Below are 21,073 nucleotides of genomic sequence, written 5' to 3' on the forward strand. Positions count from 1 at the left end.
AACTGTTATTCCTAATTCCCGTATCTTTGCCTGAAAGCCCCTTGATTTCAAAATTATAATAATTGAAGGGAGGGGGTTTACATTCTCCATTTCAAAGAGAAGCTCCTGCCTTTCTCAGCAGACACCTGTCCTCCAAACTAAAACAGCAACTTTTCTTCTTTGTCCATATATAAGCTGCACCTGATTATAAGCCGCACTCTGGGTTCAGACCAAAATTTTAGTCAAAATGGTGCAGCTTATAATCGTGAAATTACTGTACTCTATTAGGAAAACAATTAGAATCCTCATGCACTGTAAGGAATAGGTTCACTCAGATTTTTCCCCAAGCACAAGTGTGAGCTTCTCAGCCTCTGTAAGTCTGTTCTACTTCCACTAGAGGCATTTAACAAAGTACAGACTTTATATTGAAAATGAGAATTATTCAGAACTGAATGGATTATTTTGGCTTACATGAATGATCATGCTATAATAAAGGGTAAAATTCTGATTCTGGAGAGGAAAGAGTGTGACTGGAGCCTTTTACAGCTTATCTTTTGTAACTATTATATTTTTTTGGTCTGTGTATCTTTTGTCAGTAGAATCATGGAATGTTTTGGGTTGAAAGGGATCCTAAAGGTCATCCCATTCCTCCCCCCTGCCATAACTTTCCACTATCCCAGCTGCTCAGAGCCCCCTCCAGCCTGGCCTGGAACATTTACAGGGATGGGGCAGTCACAGCTTCTCTGGGCAGGCTGTGCCAGGGCCTCCCCACCCTCACAGGAAAGAATTTATTCCTAGCACCCAATCTAAACCTACTCTGTCAGTTTGAAGCCATTCCTCTTTGTTCTGTCACTCCAGGCTCTTGTAAAAGACACGTGAATGGAAAATGTTTTGATGATGTCCATGGAGGGAATCTCGTTTTCAAAGAGTGATTCCCTTTTATCACCACTGAGAGTTCACTTTACACAGAGGTTTTTACTGCAGTAAAATCCAGGTTATCAGTGGCAAACTGATGAGCTGTGTGTATAAACAGTACCTTAAACACTCTCCTGGAGCAAGGCATGCTGACCTTTCATAGCCCAGAAAGCCACGGGGCAAGCAGAGCTCTAAGAAAATGAGGTGCAAAGCAAGGCAGGCAAAAATTCCTTTAAAGATCTCATCTTCCTTCTGAGGGCTGCCTGGATAACAGGTCACCTGGTTTTTTGGAGGAAAATGTCTCATAGCAATGTGATTTCAAGCACTTTGTTTTGTTGTTTGTTTTATTTTTTTTGTTGTTGTTGGTTTTGGTTTTTTTTAAGATCCAACCTTCATAATATTTGAATGGCTGTCCCAGAAATTTGGTTGCTAGTTTTTGCTAACATTAGATAGTTATGCCATAAATTCCTCTCTCTCAAGTTTAGGTTCAGAAAAAATAACTTCTAAAAATTCTGTATGTTATAATTTTGAAGCCACCTGAAGTAATAGTTTTGAAAGCAAATATTCAACTTCTTATAAAAGCAATAATTACAGTGCACTGGGTGGTTCTAATCTGCATAGGACCCACTGTTTATTTTGTGCTTCATATGGTGTTTAGCTTTCAGATCAGTGAGTTAATTTTAACTCGTCCACTATTCCTTTTTTTTTCTTTTTCCTCCCGAATATGCACTTAACAAATTGTTCACTCAACAAATTTGAGTGGATACATAAATGCTTGCAGGATGGGGCCCTATTTCTCATAAGTTTTGATTTGACTGGACTATCCAGCTCCTTGGTCCCTAAATAGCAAATATTCTTTTAGTGTCTTTTTTTTAATCTGGTGGTTTTATTGGTTTTTTCCCCCTAATTCTTAGAAATGTTCTGTAGAAAAACAAGGAAGTCTCAAGTTTCTCTAAGAGAAATTTCAATGCTCTTTTGTGTAGCCTGTTTTGTTGCAGTTTTGGGACACAACACTGAAAAATCAAGGTATTTCGTAACCTGAATACTATCTTTGGTGTCAGTCCCATTTTACGTTGTGTTCCAGAGCTAACAGTACCAAATAATGTCAGCAAATGACTCTTATTTTTGAGTAGTTCTGTAAGTGCACTAAGTTTTATGCTTCCTGGATTTGTGATTTCTGAGTATGTATATAAATGTGCAACTTCTTTCCTAGGAAATGGAACAGATATTTTCAAAGCATCTTTTTCTAGTAAGACTAACAAAACTAGTTCTGCTTAAATAGCTAGGAAACAGAAATGTAGGCTGAAAGTAAGTTTTAACTAGTCCATTCCAAGTAAAATGACCAATTCTCTCAGAGTAAAGGGAAGATAAGAATGAATACTTGTTCTACTGATTAGGTAAAAATATAATTAATTTCATTGAAACAATTCTTACTTGACATGTAATGCACACAATCAAAGGTACAGGCTCATTAAAAACTTATTAATGACAGTCCTTCTCTGAACCATGTTTGGAAGTTTCTTTTGGAATGAAAAAGTCTTAATATTCAAGAAACACAAGTTCTTAAATTGATTTGGAATCACATTATTGCAGTTAGATAAGTATCTAAAGATGCAAATAAGTATTTAGTGGGATTTTCAAAGATTTTTTACATTAATGTGCCTGCATCCAAAAATTCTTCAGCTACCTCTACAGGCCTCTTCTTCCAGGGTTCAACCAGGTGCTAAAGTTTCACTTCTGGGCTTGTCCAGGAGTCCTGCAGTGTCAGCAGAGCTGAATTCTCCATGGCTAATTCATGCCTGGAGGGATTCTGAAGCACAGTTCCTCCACCTGCATGGGAAACTCTATCCCAGAGGCATGTGGGGAGCACATGGAGCAGCTTCCCAAAATCACCCGTCACAAAGTATGGGGTGCTGGGGAGCAAATTCCTCTCATTCTTCAACTCTGCTTTAAATTCCTGCCCATGGAATATTTTGTTAATCTTGCAAATCTCGATGATGAATCTGTTTCATTCTGTATAAATAAATAAAAAATATCTGTGGTGAAAAGGGAGAAGCAGAGTGTGACACCACAGCCTTGTGGCAGGAACATTCACTACAGAGACACCTGGATCCCAGCCCCTGTTCCACAGGCTGCCTTGTAGAAGATTTATAACCTAAATGTTGAAAATAAGATTAAATAAATATATTTAAAATACATAAAGTAACCACTGGAGTAGGGACAGGTGTCTCCATCATGAATATCCCTACTTTTCATGGTTGCCAGATTCCATACCTCTGTGAGCTGCAGACCCAAACCTTCACATGGCTAGAAGCCACAACACACATTCTTGCCCCATGTGCTGGGAAGCAGAAGCTCTTGGCAGAAGCTGATTGTGGCTCTCCAGGAATTCCAGCAGCCCGTTTCTACACTGGACTGCATCAGCCCTGCAGCTGAGACCTAAATCAGTGTCCTAAACCCAACAGCCTGGAGCCCCTGCTCCACCCCACAACACAGAAATTCCCTCATGCTGTAGCTCCCTCTTGGGGATGTGCTCCCAAGTGACTAACTGAGGAACAAATACATCAAAAATATCTGTGAAATAATTCTGGCCTTCGACACTGAGTCTCAGTGGGGGCTGAACCTTAGAGTGACAGACTTGTGAAGCTTTACAGGCTGCCTTTGAGATGTTATCCTAGATCCTGAAATCTTGGCATTTTTAATCAGTTCCTTTTAAGCACAAAGGGGATCTAACTGTATCTATCATCTAAAACCATCCATTTTAGTATCAGATTGCTTTAATACTGTCTCCCCTACCAGCACTAAAAGGAGCACGTGGCAATATCCATTTCCAAGGCTGAGTAATCCTGTGCAGCACCAGAACATTTACAGGTTCTATACAGTGCACATGTACAGACATGAACATTGCCCAATCTCACACCTGCCATGAGATGATTTTCCTGGGGAAATGAGGAGCTCACTTGTATGCTAAAGTGGCTTACATACACACCACAGAGTAATCTTTAGGCGCAGTACAGGTGGGTTTGACCCCAGTTAAAACCTGGAACTGCACATTCCCATCTCAGTCTGACCTGACTCACACAGCCATTCACACCACTACAAGAACATGAGAAATTTTAACAGCAGCTTTGTTGAGCTTAATGAAATTAATTTCCTAGTGACACCAATTAGTCTCCTGCTCCAACACAAGAACCATATGGAGAGAGGCACAGAAGGACAAGTGGGCGGCATGTGCCATGGTTCACCATCTGTGCAGGAGAGCCGTGCTGAGCCAGGGCAGGAGCAGCTCCTGGCTCACCAGCACTGCCAGGGCAGACTGGCTGAAGGCAGTGTACACCTCAACAGCAGCTGTCTGCCAGGCACACAGGGACAGGCTTCCCTGGAGCTGCCATGCGAGACCAGGAAACCAAGGGCTCCGCTGGGCAGGGAAGGAAGACAAATGCCTGAGAAGTGAAAGCCTGTGCTGAGAGAAGGGGTGAAAATTGGTTTAGGAATAGACTGTAAAGGCATAAGTGGTACAGCAGCTTAAGATGCTAATATGAAGGTTTTTATTACCATAGAAAGCCCTATGTTCACTAAGAGCTGGGGATTTTGCCCAAGGCTTCATAACCTTATAATGTAACATTATTCCAACTGGTATGGCTTTATCAGCAAAAATTATAAAAAGATAAATGCAAGTTCAATCCTATGGCATGTGTTTCACTAAGATTTATGGATGAACTTACCCACTGCCAAGCTGTGTTCTCAGAACCTGCCCTGTACGCCCCTGCACCTGCAGGGTGGGCACTGGCAGGATGATTATGAGCATGGAGAGCCTACACCAGATGTTCGAGGAGTGGAGAAATTACATCTTTGGTTGGCTGGCCTGGAGAAAACAGGAAAACAGCAAGGGGAAGCACTTGTATTTGAGCTGGCATGTGAGCCCCTGGCTGGCCATGCCATGCCAGCCCTCTTCTCTGGCACCATGGCTCTGCCTGAGGCTACTGCCAAACTAAAAGTGTGGGGGAGGCTGAGCTGCTGAAGGAAACAGGGCTGGCAAACAGGAGCGCCTGCAAAGGAGGGCAGCACAGTGCTCCCATTTCCAGCTCAGCACCTTCCAGAGCGCAGGGCGCCGCTTCGGAAAGGTTAGGTGTCACTTCTGTGCTTGGACCACCAAGATTTTGCATTTTAGATTTTTATCATAAAGAGTATGAAATAAAATATTCAGCAGGAATGTTAAAGTTTTGTATCTTTGTGATTTGTTGCCAAGATGATTAGTATCTTTCTTTTTAAACAAAAGGGACTAAATAATACTTAGCCCTTATCTACTAAGTGAGTAGCTTTGGACTAATGTTTTTCCCAGTATTGGAAAGATCCATTTTCACATCCTCTCAGCATGTAGAGCAATACCAGGAAAGCAATCTTGCTTACAATTTAGAGCAAGAATTTTCACCTCAAACCAAAAGCCTTGATTCTTACAATTATATACTGTAGGTTGAGGCGAAGAATAAATTCTAAACCGTGTATTTCAAGAGCTTTTTTTCGGTTCCTTCTTCTATTAATTTTCTTTTCAGAAGAGCAACATGGATACACAGTCAGTTTAATAATAAGTCTTGGTCAACCACTTCCAACTTCTTTTTCATTTATTTATGCAAAACTGTCAACATGTCACTGACTGCAGTGCTTGATTTCAAAGAGGTCTGAAGGAGGGAGGAAAGCATTGTTGCAAATTTATCACTGAAAGCAGGAATATCTCTGCTGAACTTCAGAGAGGCATTTTAAGATGCAAATAACGAATGCTGAGAATGAAGGGAAGTGCTCGGGTGATGCAGCAGGGACAGGCCCAGGGACTGTGGGTGTCTGGCTGGTTTGTGCTCTGTCAGAGCTCACTCCTTTGCACTCTACTGTGGAGAACCAGGGCTTCTTCTGTTCTGGGCTGATTTCCAAGCAGTGCTGGTGGAAGTCCTGAGCCATGGAACATCCAGCCTCTGGCTGCACAAAGACCCCTCTGTCACCTTGGGACAACTTCTTCAATTTGGATGCTGAAGCTCTGTGGGGACTTTGGACAGCACCACAGCCCTGTCCCTGTGTCCTTCCCCAGACGCTTGTCCCCTCAGACATGGGAGGGAAGGATTTGTGGATGGTGTCTCTTGTGCCTTTCCCAAATCCTTTCACTCCTGGGTGAGGAGGGTGAGGTGCCACTTTGGAGGACTTGAACCATTTACTGAGGGCAGCTGCTTTCACCAACAGCTGAATTGCAGATCCTTCAAAAGCCTATCTTCTTAGAAACTGAAAATTATATACATCATGGAAAAACAAGGGTTTATCTCTTAATTAATAAGAAACAAACCACCCAATGACCGAGGCTGCATTTTGTTTGAGTAAAAGAATAGATTAGACACTTTTGTTTTAAAATGAAATCTGCTTTCCACAGTTGCACAGTGGATCAAATTTAGGTTGCTCTTTGGGGATGTGAAACAACTGTGAAGTTGCTCCACAAAAACTGATGACACAAAGAGTGTCTGGGCAGACACTGGAACAAATCCCAAGCATTTTAGCCCCCCTTTTCCCATGTATCTGCATTTGGTTGCTTTAAAATGTGATCTCTCTGTGATTGCAGCATGATGCCTTATTCCTTCCAGAGAGCTGCTGGTAAAGTCATTCATATTTGAATATTTTAGCAATACAGCACCACCATGACAATTACAGAAGTAATTAGTTCAAACAGGGCTCTGTATAGGAGAAAAGTAACATTTTCAGTGAGATTGCTAGTAATAACTGCTCTCCAGTATTCTACAGCTGCAAAAGAGATGAGCAAATCTTGGGGTGGAGAGTTCAGCCCTTCCTTTCTGTCAACTGGATTTAAACCTTTAGCCAAACAAAACTGTGAATTGTGAGGTGGTTTTGATTTTACTCTGTAGTCAGCAGCTGGCTCTGAAGTATAACCATAAATTGCCCAAGTCTATCAGAGATATTTTAAGACAACCTCTTAAATGAATCTGGGCCATTTCAAATTTGTAATGAAATCTTAATTCAAACAAGTTTCACAGGCAGCAGATATGGATCTAAATACAGCTGATTTTAAAAAACTAAAAAATAATTAAAAATAGGCATTTCAATCTCAAAAATGAAGTTACCTGCAAAGCTTGAAACATGCAGCAGTGAATCAGGAAGTTATTAGCTATTCACTCTAGGTTTGGTTTAAAAAGCTGAATTTGGCATCTGCTATCGTGTATCATTTCAATGCACAACGGAAGACTTCTAAGAGATAACTGTGGATTGAGGGTCAGCCTAAGTGCAGTGGTTCCTTGAACAAACAAAATGTAAGTTTACATCCATACTCTGGATACCTTTGTTACATTACCTTACAGACAAACTAAGGGGGCTTCGGCTAAAGCACTGGGAAATCAGACCCTGTTTCCCACTTGTCAATATTTTCCTGAGTGACAACAAAATGTAATTTAATGACATTCCTAAGCATGCTTGCAGGTATGTTTAATGGGATACAGACTGTGAGACAGATACAGCAGAGGGTGGTAATTCAGAGTTTAACTCACAAAAATCTATATTACAAACATCTTTCAGAGAATCACACCTGTAAAGCTAGCGGATTAATGTGCTGACTGGGACTTGCTTCTGACAGGTCCAGCTCATTGCATTCAGATACCACTGGCACAGCTGAGTCTCCTGGGAGCCTGAAAGTCCCTGAGAACATTCAGAATGACATTTGGGATAACAGGGGGAAATTTCAGCCAGCTCTTTGCTGTGCCCATTTGCTGCGCTGTATTTTTGGCTCCAGGCACATGCCAAGATCAAATTCCCAGACTTTCTCTGTGCCCAAGCAAATATTGTTGGACCCAGATTTGGAACAGTGATCAGACACAGCCAGAGCCAGGTCCTGTGCAGGGCTGTGCCACACAAGCACACAGTGCTGGGGAGCAGGCTCAGGCACAGGCTCTGAAATCAGGGCTCAAAGTTGTGCTTGTCCAAGAGGGGCTCTAAGGGCAGGAGCAACCCCCTCTCTATTCACTTTCTACAAGGAGATTCAGCCAAGAATGTGTACAAATGTATAGAATGCCATCTAAACCTCATTACCCCTCATGAGAGAGATGAACTGAAAAAACCCAACAAACTCTGTCTTAAATGGTGGAAGAACTCACCCTCATTTAACCGTGAGAATGGAATTTACTGTCAGAGTGAAACTTGCCTTTCAAGATTAAAAAAAACCCAAAAAACTGAAACCAAAGTGAAAGACCCAACTATGAGTTCAATGCCAACGTCACCAAAGCCATGTTCAGCCCACTTTAAAACAAAAAAGACTATCTAAAAAAGTTTAGAGAGCAAATTCTTTTGTAAGTTGAAATACAGAACAGGATGGAGAAAGATGGTAAAAAATTCCTGTGCAACCTCTTTTTTTTTTTTTTTTTTTTTTTTTTTTGAGTTGTCATTAGCACATCCTCATTAAATATTCAGTGGGATTCCTATCTCAGTCTAGTCACACCCAGAATTTGTGTACACAGGACATACAGAAGGAACACTTTTCTTCCCAAGTCGTTAAAATCCATCTGGGATATAAAATAGTTCTTATATCACAGCATACCATGAAATATTTCTGACTTACCTGGTTTGCCAGACTGCAGCAGCACAAAGGGAAAACCAGATTCTGCTGCATCCTACATTTGTGGGCACGGGTACAGTGACCGCTTGCACATACATTTCTACTCTTGGACTGTGACTGCAAAGGAATATTCTAATAAATCATCTGAAGATGGAAAGTCAAATGCTCTCTTTCAGACAAACCTTTAGATAATGGTGGCTGATCAAACCCACCTGCCTGTCCTGCACTTTTCATGAAGAAAAGGTTTCTAAACACAATATTTGGAGCATACATGCCCAGCAGATTTTTAAATCAGACTACTTTTAAATCTTAATTTATAAATAAAAATGAAGGAATTTTCATCCATCCAGTGTCTAATTATTTTCCCCTCAAATTAAGAGTTATGAGTCTGAAAATGTTTGACAGAAGGAAATCATGTGTGATCTGTTTACTTATAGTATCAGCTGTTATCATGCACTGATCATGAACAATTGAAATATATTCTCACTTAAGCAGAATATCATTACATTTTTTTCACAATTGATAACTGACAACATACACACACAAATTCATGTTAACATATAATAAAAATGATCTTGCACACAACAGTTACATGAAATATCTTAACTGTACCACACTTTCAACACTGACACCAGATATTTTTAGGATCAGTTTCGAGAATGAAAGGATGGATGGAAGCAGGGGAAGAAGATGTTGCTCCAGGGTGTTTGAAATAAAACAATCTGTTCAGTTGCATGGCCACCATTGTCCTTTTGCCTCTTAATAGTTTATATGAAACAGATATTTTTTCACATCCAGTCTAGCATAAAACAAAACTTATATTGGCCATTACATTTTGAACATATTCTCTCAATATTTAGTTCCCTGTCTTGCAAACACAAAACTTCAGTGCATGGGCAGGCTGACTGAACTGTGTGCTTGAGTGATTAAAATAAGAATATTTACATACCTGTAGATGGATAGGATGGATGTATGTATACACAGACACATATAGAAACATGTGTACATTTATTTGTGTTGAGAGATTGTGGATAGAAACTCATTCCAGCCACAATTTCAGTAAAAGTGAACCTTTCCCTCATTGGAAATGGAGCAGCAAGGACTGTAAGATTTCCACAAAACTAAACAACCAAACAAAACCCAAAACCAAACAAAAAACACACTGAGGGTTTGCATCATCCATATTTTTTATTTTAAACCTAGGGTTTTTTAGGATGAATGAGCTAATAAATGTATGACTCGTGTTCAGGTTTAGTTGTTTTCTTCTAAATTAGAAGAGAATTCTTATTCTAATCTATCAAACCCCAGTTTACATGCATTTAAAGTTCTCTAGTCCCTTCAATGTTTTCTGTAAGGGGAAATCCAAGTTCAATACTCACTATTAAAATTTAACTCCTGGGAAGTCCGCAAAGGCTATCAACTAAACTCTTATCCTATGCCCACTATTCCTAACAGCTCCAGATGCCATGTGGGGACTTTTCTACAAACAACCAGAAGTTGATTTTGAAACAGTTTCCCATTAATACTTAAATTTATGATATAGAAGGGAGAGGACTCAATTACAGAAATCTTGTACAATTCAGGTGTTTGTGATTATTCCCAGAGAATGGACAAATGTTGAAATTATAAGCAAGTAAGCACAGAATAATTACCAATGCAAGAAAAGTTGTTTCTGGGGTATTTTAGGAAAATAAAATACCTACAATTGCACAATTACAATTATCAAGTAGCTAGAAACCCGTGCTAAAATCAAGACTCCCTCAGTGTTCTCAGACCTACTGAATTAACTTAAATTTTCTTTCTTCTAGACAAGCATGTACAGACTAAGAAAATAATTAATATGAGATGTAAAGTTGATTTTTTTCTGGACAGAGTCAACATCATTTAACTTAAACTGACACATATGCTTACATATAATCTTACATTTAATTAGGAACTTACAAAAAATATTTGGAAGCATAGAGGCTTAAAAAAACCACACAATAAATGAACTGAACAAAGAGAAAGAGGAACTATGAACCAAATTTGCATAGTCAGTAAAATAATAATTATACTTCCCATTTTTAGAACACTATTTCTTCTACCCGCAAAGGGTACAGATTTGTCAGCTAGGAGTCAAAGACTATTTGAAGCTGACGCTCACAATGTAACTTATTGAAAACTACTTAGAAGCAGTAAAAGATGAGTAAAATAGAACATATATACTCAATGGAATAGGCAGCATAAGAATCAATGTTTTTGACCTGCATAAAAAATAATCTTATAATATGATATAAACCACTGGAGATAGAGCCAGTGATTGTCTGTATGAACTCCCAGCATCTTGGAAATATGGAAATATATCTGAATTTCAGCAAGACTTGTTTCAGAGAATCAGAATCTTTTGGATTGGAAAAGTCCCTTAAGATCATCAAGTGCAACCATAAACCTTAATCCACCATGTCCAGCACTCAGCCATTTCCCTAAGCACTGTGCTTGCACAAGATTAGATATCTTTTATACATAAACACACAACAAGGATCATCTCCTAAAAACAGCTTCTCTTTTCTATTTCTTCTAACTGTTATACCTCAAATTCTAGGTGATACTAACAAAACATCATTTGTTGAGAAGTTGCAGAATCTTTCCAAACTTCCAGAATTCAGGCATCTCCAAAGAGGGTGATGATTTGGAAAAGTTTTTCTGAATTTCATTGTGGTTTCTCAATTAAGCATTTGATACTCCTAACGAAGCCAGTACAATCTCATTCATCTGCCCCATGGCCTGTTTTCCATGGTGAGCAAAGCTATCCCAGAACTGCTATTGCACCAGAACAATACGAAATATGGCAGTCAAAGGCCAAATTCACTGCAGCATGGGAATCTTAGACTGCTATTTAAATTTTCAGCCCTTGTCTAAAAAAAGGGCTTTAATTTTATTTTTCCTTGAATAGTCATGACATGGATACAAGGGCTGGAACCGCTTCATTTTGAGAAATAAAGTTAATCTCTAACCTCTTTACAATTTGCCCAATCCTCTTATAAATAAAAAACTAATTATTCATTATTATTTTAATTTTTTTCAAGGAGAGTAGCTTTTAACAGATGCATAAAGAGTTACTCTAATCTTATTCACTAGCAACAGAGATAAATAGCACAAATTTTGAGTTTCAACATTGTATTTCTTGTGCTTAACCTGTTAGCACAAAAAATACATTATTATAAGCACAGAATACATTATTAGAGAACTGGGTATGAACTACCTAAAATGAGATTATATGTTTTACCCATTAATATAGTTGTATTATTTATTATGTTTTCCCTCAAATTAGTAGTTAAGAGTTTTCAAATTCAGATTATTTTGGAGTAACTCAGGAAATTACATCATCTCCACGGAAATATTAATTCCAGATTTCCATCATTCCTCTGCTTGTGTGGGGGAAGGGGAGAAGAAGTTGTTAGTGAGACAATTAACACAAAATGAGGATTCATTGCAGTCTAATTTTCACCAGAAAGACCATTATTGTTGCTGATTAAACAAACAACTCTGGTGCTAAGAAAATAGCACAAATTTTATACAACCATCAAAAGAGAATGAAGACTAAGCTAATTATTATAATTTGACCATAAATTGCCAAGGAGTTTCCACTCATTTACGAACAGCTCTTACTCACACTTTGGGGTTAGCATGTCCCAGCTGTAATTTACCACTGAAATGATGTACAGATGTCAGTAATCCCAGGATTAGGCACAGCCCCTGCAGGAGAACAAGAGGGAATACAAGTTTTTATTTCACTTGATAAATATAGTTAGAAATGTTTAAGAAAAACACATACACATACACTGGCAGTTACAGCTTCTTTAAATTAGGACTAGTCCCTGTGGTTGGACCAGCCCAGGAAACCTAGTAATTGCTTGTCTTACATGACTATTATCATGTTGTGGCTGATTGATGCAACAAAATTATAACAGCAATCAAGGAAACTCAGTGGCTGGGTGGTGAACATGGTACAGGGCTCCTCTGCAATCTCCTAAAGCCTCCCCTGGTTGTCAAAAATGTTTGGATATATTTGATAACTCAACTTGCTTGGTGAGAAGGTACAAGCATGATGGCATCCTCCAAGGGACTAGATAAAAGATAATCAAGGGATAAAAGGGAATCAAGCATAGGGAAGGATGGGAAATGGGACTATGATATGATTTTAATTTCAAAATCTGCATGGAATGGACAATAATACACATGTCCCTCCCCTACAGGACAAGGAAAATTACATAAGTAATGAACATATTTGATTAGGAAATGGACTGGAATACCAGAACTCTTTCGGGAGTTTGTTCCAATCAACCAGATGACAGATAACCTAAGAAATGACAGTGGAAGGCAGCAACATTATTATGCTATTAAACTCCTTCCAGCAAATATGTCTAAGCACAGAAGAACCATTAGGCCTCTTGCTCTTGTGCAGCCAAAGAATTAGGGTCAATTCTTCACTGAGCCTCATGGAGGAACACAAAGTTACTGTAGGGAAATTATACCTCAAATATAAATGAATGTGTGTATATATATATGAATATCTTACTTTATGAAAACCTTTAACTGAGGGTACTGAAGATGAGTTACATGACATGAAAAATGAATGGGAAAGCAGGGAGCATCAGGGTTGTTTTTTTTTAACATTTTTTTTTCTTTTTAATCAATTAAACTCCCTGCTTGCTGAGAAGTCACAGCTGTGTTTTTTCTTGGCTTCTCTCTAAAATAACCTTACAGCTATACATTCCCATCACCTTTCATGTAGCCATAAAATACTTTTTCTAAATGGTAAGACACATTCCAGCTCACAGGTGTCCCAACACAGCTCCCACCAGTGCTGGCTGTGAAGCCCATAATTATACCTGGCTCACCTGAGAGTTTCCCAGAAGAGGATCAAAGACCAGGAGTAGTTTTCACAATGCCTGGAAGGAAAACATGTGTGAAAAGTGACTTTAGATAGTTCTAGCAAAAGTAATTTCATCTGTTAGCAGCACAGGTTGGACACATCTCTGCTAAATAATGGACTTTTTAAAATAGAAAGAAATATATTTGAGTAACCAATGATGCAAGGAGAAAGCTGTGGGGCAAAATAGGGGAGCAGCTTTCCTTCTAAAAGCAAACAGTGTCAAAGGCACAAGGAAGAAGGAGATAAAGGGGCAGCACAGGGAGGAGAATGTGCAGAAGAGCAGCGGGCAGCAGCAGGCTCAGGGTGGATGAAAACACAGGAAAGCTGAGACCTGCTGCTAGAAATTTCCCCGGAGACCTTAAAGAATAGGCAATTGTCATTGGGAGATGTTATTTCTCTTATAATTTCCTTCTAGAAACAGTATCCAAATCCACATAGGCAGACAAAGACATAATTTTTCTTGGCTTTTTGTCCAGACGTGTTATTTTTTGAGTATTTGCACCAGAGCTTGCCAAATTTTCAAATTCGGAGTTTCATTTAAAGCATAACTTTGTTACATTTAAAATTAGTTTTCAGCAGTTTGAAACAGAGAGCCCCATGAGCTGTGTTTTGATAGCAGCCTTGGTTGCTGGGCTCCAGGAGCAGGCAAAGGCTGATCTCCTCAGCAAGGAGCGTGGCAGGGGTGCCCATTGCTGAATTTACTGCGCCTACCTCTGACACCCACTGAGCTCTGGCCAGCCTCAAGGACACAGGGGCTGATCTGATGGAGTTCCCTGAAAACCCTGACCAGATTTCAGCTCATCCCAGCACCAGCCCTCCCCTGTCCCCCAGCCCAGGTCCCTGTGCTGTGCGAGACCAGCGCAAACACATGCACGTACCCATTGCTGAGCCATGGTACTTGCAGCTCTCTCCAGCCACTGCTCAGCAGGAAGATGGATCCACACTGGCTTTTCTGCAGTTCTGGTAATACTGCCTTGCCCTGTGTGCTGGCCCCCAGACCCTGCTCCATTCCATGCCCTGGCTGGTGCTGGCACACACCGTGCCAGGGTCATGGCGCAAAGTGGAGTTGCCTCATTAGCATCTCTTGACTGAAAAAGGATAAAACTTAAAATGAATCCATCTGTTTTCTGTACTGCTTTGTTTATACTTTCAAATGCTGGGCTTTTGCAGGCCCAGGCACTATTTATTCATCACTGTTGTCACTTATCTGTTCATCTAGCCACAGAATTTTGAATAGGAATGTTTGCTTACTCAGGCAAATTTTTCTCTGCCTATTTGTTTGTCCTTATGGATACAAGTGCCAAATATTTATTTGAAAGTGAAATCCTGAACAGCAGTCATGTGAAAGCAAAGAGACTGGGTGGAAAAGGGAATAAAGGTATGTTTGATAGCACTCAAACTGTATCTCCTGTCAACAGATCCCACTTTTATTCTGTATAATGAGCTTTCCTCACTGCACTAGGAACCTCTGCCTTATGCTGAGAAAAAGCAAAGCATCCTTGCACCTGTTTGAAATGTTCATGTTTGGCAGCGGTTTTTATTCTCAGACATAATCAAATTATGGAATGGTCTGGGTTGAAAGGGACTTTGAGCCCATCCAGCTCCAGTCCCTTGCCATGGCCAGGGACAGCTTCCACCAGACCTGGCTGCGCACAGCCCCACCCAGCCTGGCCTGGAACACCTCCAGGGATGGGCACATGCAAACGTCTGCTCTGAACTGAGCAAAGCAATCCCCTTAACACCAAAAACAGGGAAGGAGAGAGCTACAAGGTTCATGGACACTCATGGAAGAGTGGGGAGCTCTTGCTGAGAAAAAGATTTCCAGAGGTTACAGAGAAATTATTGTGGCCCTTCAGTTCCTCAGTAACTTCTCAGTTAGGGCAGACAGCTCCAGTAATGGTCACCACAGTCAGTGAAAACATAGCTTAACTGTCCAGACTCTGAACAGGCACTGGGGCTGCTGAAATGTTGGAAGCTCTTCACTCAGCAAATGCTTGACAAATTACCTTCTTTTCCCTGAAAATCCTCATCACACAAAGATCAAAATATACAAAGTTATTAGGGGGATGCTGTCTTATTTGAAGTCTGAGGTGTCTGAAGTATTTATATATTTACCCACACCTGGCACTTGAGCTTGCAGAAACCTACCTACCTCTCTGCCTCTTTTAATAACTGTAGTCCAAATCTTCACCAGAGCTGTTGTCCATGGTTCTTTAATTTCCTCACACTATCAGCTTTCCTTAAAACTGAATCTCTGCTCACTGCAGTAAATTTAGTTCAGCAAGAATCTCTCAGAGGGGTATATGATTAGTAATAATTTATATAATGCTCAGCAGAAGAAATATTCTATATATGACAGTTTATATAATTGTGGATTGGGAGACTTGGGTTGGCCAGAAAGAGCACTCATTCTTCAATAAGCTTTAATTTATGTAACCTTGACTGAAATTAGAGATGATTTCAATGCATTTGTAAAACTACTTAGCACTGATAAAGTTGCACAGGTACAGAAATGGAGTCATTTATTCTGCCCCACTAAATAGTTGTGGCTGGACCTTCTAGTGTCTAATCAAGACATGATGAATGCATTCATGTTTGCAAAATCACAAGAAGTGGAAGTTACTTATGGCACAAGTGAGGTACTTTGAATAGAAATCAACATTAAAGTAACAGGATAAGGGTTAAAAAAATTAAAAAAAAAGAATAGGGATACATTTTCACTTGCAGGAGGAAGCAGACAGTCATAGTATAATGCAACAATTTTTTCCAATTTGAGTTATATTCTAAGGAGAAACTGCAGAATCAAAACTTTCAGCTGCACATTGGCACTCCCCACAGCGAATCCTTACATAGCTTAGCAACATGGGAGTTCTGATGTTGAAGCTCTGCTTTTATTTTACTTAAATCCCAACTAGACACTTTGTGGGTCAGACACAGATGTACTTGAGAGAGAACACCCACACTTCTTTTCAATCTCTTAGAAACTCCAAGGGAAACCTAATTTCTGGCTGCACCACTCAAACGCAAATTATGTTTCAGATCTGACTTCCACCTCTATACTCTGAGACATCTCTTCACAGCCACTGCCTTTATTAACTCATTTTATGAAGTCTTTACAATTTAAAACCAGGGAAAAACCGATTTCTGTGCCTTGGGTGCTTAACGTTTTTTTCTGGCACTCGTGGGGGAAATTTCTCCTTTACAAGGTTATCTGCAGATTTAATTTTAAAGAGGTCTGGCCCTTCCCTCTTACCAATACAAGCATCATGTTGACTGTAGACAAACAGAACTGGAAGGTCCCTGGTTCAAACTGACAGACCAGGCAAGCCCTGCTTGCAAATATACCTATTCATTTTGAAGGAAAGGAGCAGTGCCCTGCAGTTATACCAAGTTTCTGCATCCCAGTATGCCCTCACTCTCCCACACACCTTTTGCCCTGTCAGATCATATTTCAGCATGGCTCCTAAAAAATAAAATCACAGATACACCTGTGTAAGCTAATTTTCAAATGGAACAGGATAAAGCTTGTGAGAAGGATGTCCTGGGAACTTCTCACGTGCAGTGTAAGAAGCTGAGCAGCCCAACTCAAAGCTCTGGGTTGTCCCCTGGAGCAGGGCTTCTTCCTAGGTCTGGCCAGGAATGTTTTACCTGGACTCTGCACTTGGAGAGGACACAGCCCCAGAGCTGCCACTCCCCATCTCATGAAATGTAAATAACCAGTCCACCCATTATGTCCTTAGAGATCCATGGCTTCTGGACAGGGGATCCTGGAAATACTGCCTTCCAAAAAGTGCCACCCAACCCCCCAAAAGCCATTTATCCATTAACCCTTTGTGAAAAATCAGAAGTTCAAAAAATTCCCCGTTGTATTTTCTTCTGCACCCTTTGCCGACATTGCAAGGATCTCATTGCATCATGAGCTCATTGCAACGATCTCATCCTCAAAGGCACAAAACACCCACAGGTTATGCAGTTACTCTAAGCACAGGTTTAGCTGCCCAGGTCTAGAATTCCAGGCTGTGTAACCTGCTCCAGCAGCACTGATCTCCATTTTCCCCATCTGATTTGATCTCTAGCCTAAGTGCCAGTGACATTTTTGTTTTTCACATAAACTCAGGCAGTTAGAGCTGCTCTCCAGATTATTTTCTTGACAGGTGTGCTCTGACCCCATTTGATGTGGTGCTGTAGTTTTATCTGGCGAGATAAATCTTCCTCATGAACTCGTGTGGGGAGTCCTGCTTTGAACCAATTGTGTGTGCAAAACAAGCATGCTACAAGCACATAATCCAAAGGTACTTAACGTGCAGTCAGCTGCCCTACTTTTGGTACAATTGTCCTACTTTTCAGTAAGGAATTTTGCTTTTCTCCTCCACAAAAAATTGGCTAAATACTTTTTGCCATTACACTTTTCTTTCCTTGGGGAAAAGTAAGGAAGATAGAGCATACAGGGAATGTGCAAAATATTTTTCCAGGTTTCTCCTGCACTAGAAAATATAGCATCAAGAGCAGGCCTTGCTTCAATCATGCCTCATACTTAAATAAACTGATCGAAGCACTTTATGGGAATTTATTAAGCCCATATTAAATGAAGTTCAGTAGAAATATTAAAATTGTCTTGTCACTGCAGCAGGAAAAGTTGAAGGATTTTCTGGTGGTCCTGCTAGTCAGTCATAGAAACAAGAAGCACAGACCAAAATTATTATGCTGTTCCCTTTCTTTACTGTCTCTACTTCATTGGGGGTTTTGGTGCTGTAAGAGCTAATAACACAGTGCAATGCTTACTGTGATCTCTACTGGGGTTTTGTACTTAAATTTAAAGGGGAGATTTGTAACTAACATAGAAAAAAATAATCAGGCCATACATAGGAAAAAAATTATTAGCTGATAGCAGTTAACCAAATAGTTCAACCACCAGAAATGCTTTTCTCTTCCAACTATGCACATACCAAGAACTAATTGTATAAATGACTCAGATTACTAGCAGTTGTGGTGAAAACAAGGTGTTGACCAAGTCTGCCTGACCACAGGACAAGGGCTGAACATTACTCTAATTTCTCCCTGTACTCTACCTCTATTCCTTTAATTCTGGATTCCTAAAGTTTAGCTTTGGTTCCAAGAACAACCTTCTTTTTAAACACACACCCTTAAAGCAGATTTTCAAGTCTCTGAACCAGAGTCTGTTCTTTCAAAATGCCCAGAAGAAATGGCCCCAAATGACCCTCCAGCAGGGCAGGACAGGCCTTGGTTGATTCCTTCCATCTGAGCACATCCCCTTTGCTCCTTCCCCCTGCCTTACCCCCAGATGTGCTCCTTCCTTGGGCTCTCCTTCCCAGGAGAGGTTCTGGTTCTACTCTTCTGCTCAGCTCTGGGTCCTGCCTGAACTGCACTCTCTGAGCAGGCAGAGACAAAGCCTTGGTGTGGGAGCTGATGAAATGTCACCAAAATTAACACAAATATTTTGCCCAGTGAGTGTTTTTCCTGAAATTGTTTTAAATGTGACCTGCTGACTTTGAAGGATTGAATGAAAGTAAGAGCAAATCTTTTTTTTCGTGGTTGTAGTGTGAAAGAAAATTCTTTGTCTCTTCTCATCTACATCTGGACCATCAATTTTCATCATTCCTCTTTCAATCTGAATTATTAGAGCACTCTCTTGGCTGGCTGTTATGGAGAAAAGGAGAACATATCAGTCAAGACACACACACTGATGTAGGAAACTCTAAAGGCAAGTATTTGAGTGCAGAATTGAGTGTGGGTGCTGGAGCTGAGATCTTAATCATCCCTTACTGAAGTCATGGCCTCTCCCCCCAGGATGTAAACTGGTGCCTCTTCACATTGCTGCAAAAGGGGAACAAAGCACTCTGGTATTTTAGAACATGATGCAGACAAACAAAATGAACAATGTCTCCCAATTCTGAACCTAACCCCTGCCAAAACCACGCTGCTGTGCTCATGTCTTGAACGCTATAATGGATTTATGGAGACAAAGGAAGATATTGAAATGTTCAACAAGCAAAGCCACAAAAAGTGATGAGAGTTTGGAAAAATTCAGCTAGGAGGATGTCCCCTTTATAATTTCTTTGCATACAAACTTACCAAGTGCCAAACTTAAATTTTTCCCCCAGATTTACTGAGTTGATTCCAATGCCTGAGAAAGGTGCCAGCTTAATTTGTGTTGTTAAAGATCATTCATTTTTTCATTTGTAAGAAATGAACAATACCCAGGGACAGTTTTACTGTCCTAGATCAGCACTGTGTTACAATTGTGGCCAAGAAGGATCTGTTTAAAAGACAACTGTGAATTCTTTTCAATGCTGTTCTTGCAGAGGCTTTAATTATGAACTTTAATTAGTCTATATTCACATTGCCTTCCTTGTAGGAAATGCTGCTTATTACAGAACTGTTGATACCTAGACATATTTACAACAGAAGAAGGTTAGGAAACATCTTCCACAGAGATCCAGAGCCAAAAGCCCAACTCCAAAAGAAGTGGGCTGGATGTAAACCACTGATCTGTGTCATAGAATCAGAGAATCACAGGAATCCTTTGGGCTGGAAAAGGCCTCCATGATCATCGAGCTCACAATAAAACCTATTCCCAGGTGCCACATCTATGCACCTTCTGAACAATTCTAGGTTCCACCACTTCCACAGTCTGCATTGCTTTGTGTCATATTCCCAGCTCCCTTAGCCAACTTTCTAACAGGATTTCTAGGCACTGTGACTGAAGTATTTACTGCTTTGGTACCTCTGTTAGGATAATTCATTATATCAACAACCTAAACACTGATCAATGAGCTCATTCATCACTGATAACTACTAAAATTTGCACACTCACTAGAAGAACAGAGTAGCCTTTTGCCCTTTGTTTTGCTTTCCAGCAAACTGACATATTGGTGCCCTCCATTCACAGGAAAGAACTACTGCAGTCAGGAACAGGGGAGCTAGGCCAGGTTTTCTATTCACGTCTCCAGGCAGGACTTTGCTCATCAACCTGAATCCCTCTAATCCAACCCAAGACACTCCAGCATGGGTTCAGCCTCAAATTTCACAGACCCACCTCGACCAGAAGTAATTGTGCCTACAAAATGACAGCTCAGGCTCGCCAAGAGCTTTCTATCCTATTGGACTTTTTTTTTTTTTTAAATCCTCCCCCTGTTTTATCAGTAATCTGAGAAATGACATGAGTCATTCAGGCAGCCTTACAAAAACTGACCAGCACCTCACAGTTCTGGCACCAGGTTTGAGAGAGTTTATCTAGGAATGGATAACTGAAAGGAGCCAGAATAAATGTTGAAGTAGCCTCTTGTACAGCCTCCCTTCCCCAGAGTCCCAGAAGATGTGCCCATGCAGGCTGGCAAGCAGAGATCCAGCTGCAGGGTCTGCTCACTTCCCACAGAGGCAGGGGCTCCCAAAAGGCTCCTCATCCACAGCCCCCAAGTGAGCAGCAGGGACGAGCTCCACAAAAGCAGCAATGCTGTGGCAGATGCTGTTTTTCCTTACACCTCCCAAACTTGGCTTCTTGCTCAGCTGTTCAGCTCCCACTCCTCCCCCAGGAGCATCTGACAGCTGAAGGGGAATGCTGCAGTGATCACTGACATCCTCCTCATGCCATCACTGTCTGATCCATTCTGGCTTTGTGCAAGCCGCAGTTCAAGCTCTCACACACT

General features: G+C 40.5%; 1 long non-coding RNA gene across 1 annotated transcript; it reads right to left on the minus strand.

The window, feature by feature from the left end:
- Positions 1-4,630: 4,630 nt before the first annotated feature.
- LOC116995715 lies at positions 4,631-13,423 on the minus strand. Its single transcript, XR_004417772.1, has 4 exons — positions 13,372-13,423; positions 12,144-12,226; positions 8,495-8,608; positions 4,631-4,759 (listed from the first exon to the last, which is right to left on the minus strand). It is a non-coding gene; the product is annotated as an uncharacterized LOC116995715 (long non-coding RNA).
- Between the last annotated feature and the right edge of the window lie 7,650 nt (positions 13,424-21,073).

The sequence above is a fragment of the Catharus ustulatus genome, chromosome 4 (assembly GCF_009819885.2).
Source record: "Catharus ustulatus isolate bCatUst1 chromosome 4, bCatUst1.pri.v2, whole genome shotgun sequence".
Classification (NCBI taxonomy): Eukaryota; Metazoa; Chordata; class Aves; order Passeriformes; family Turdidae; genus Catharus; species Catharus ustulatus.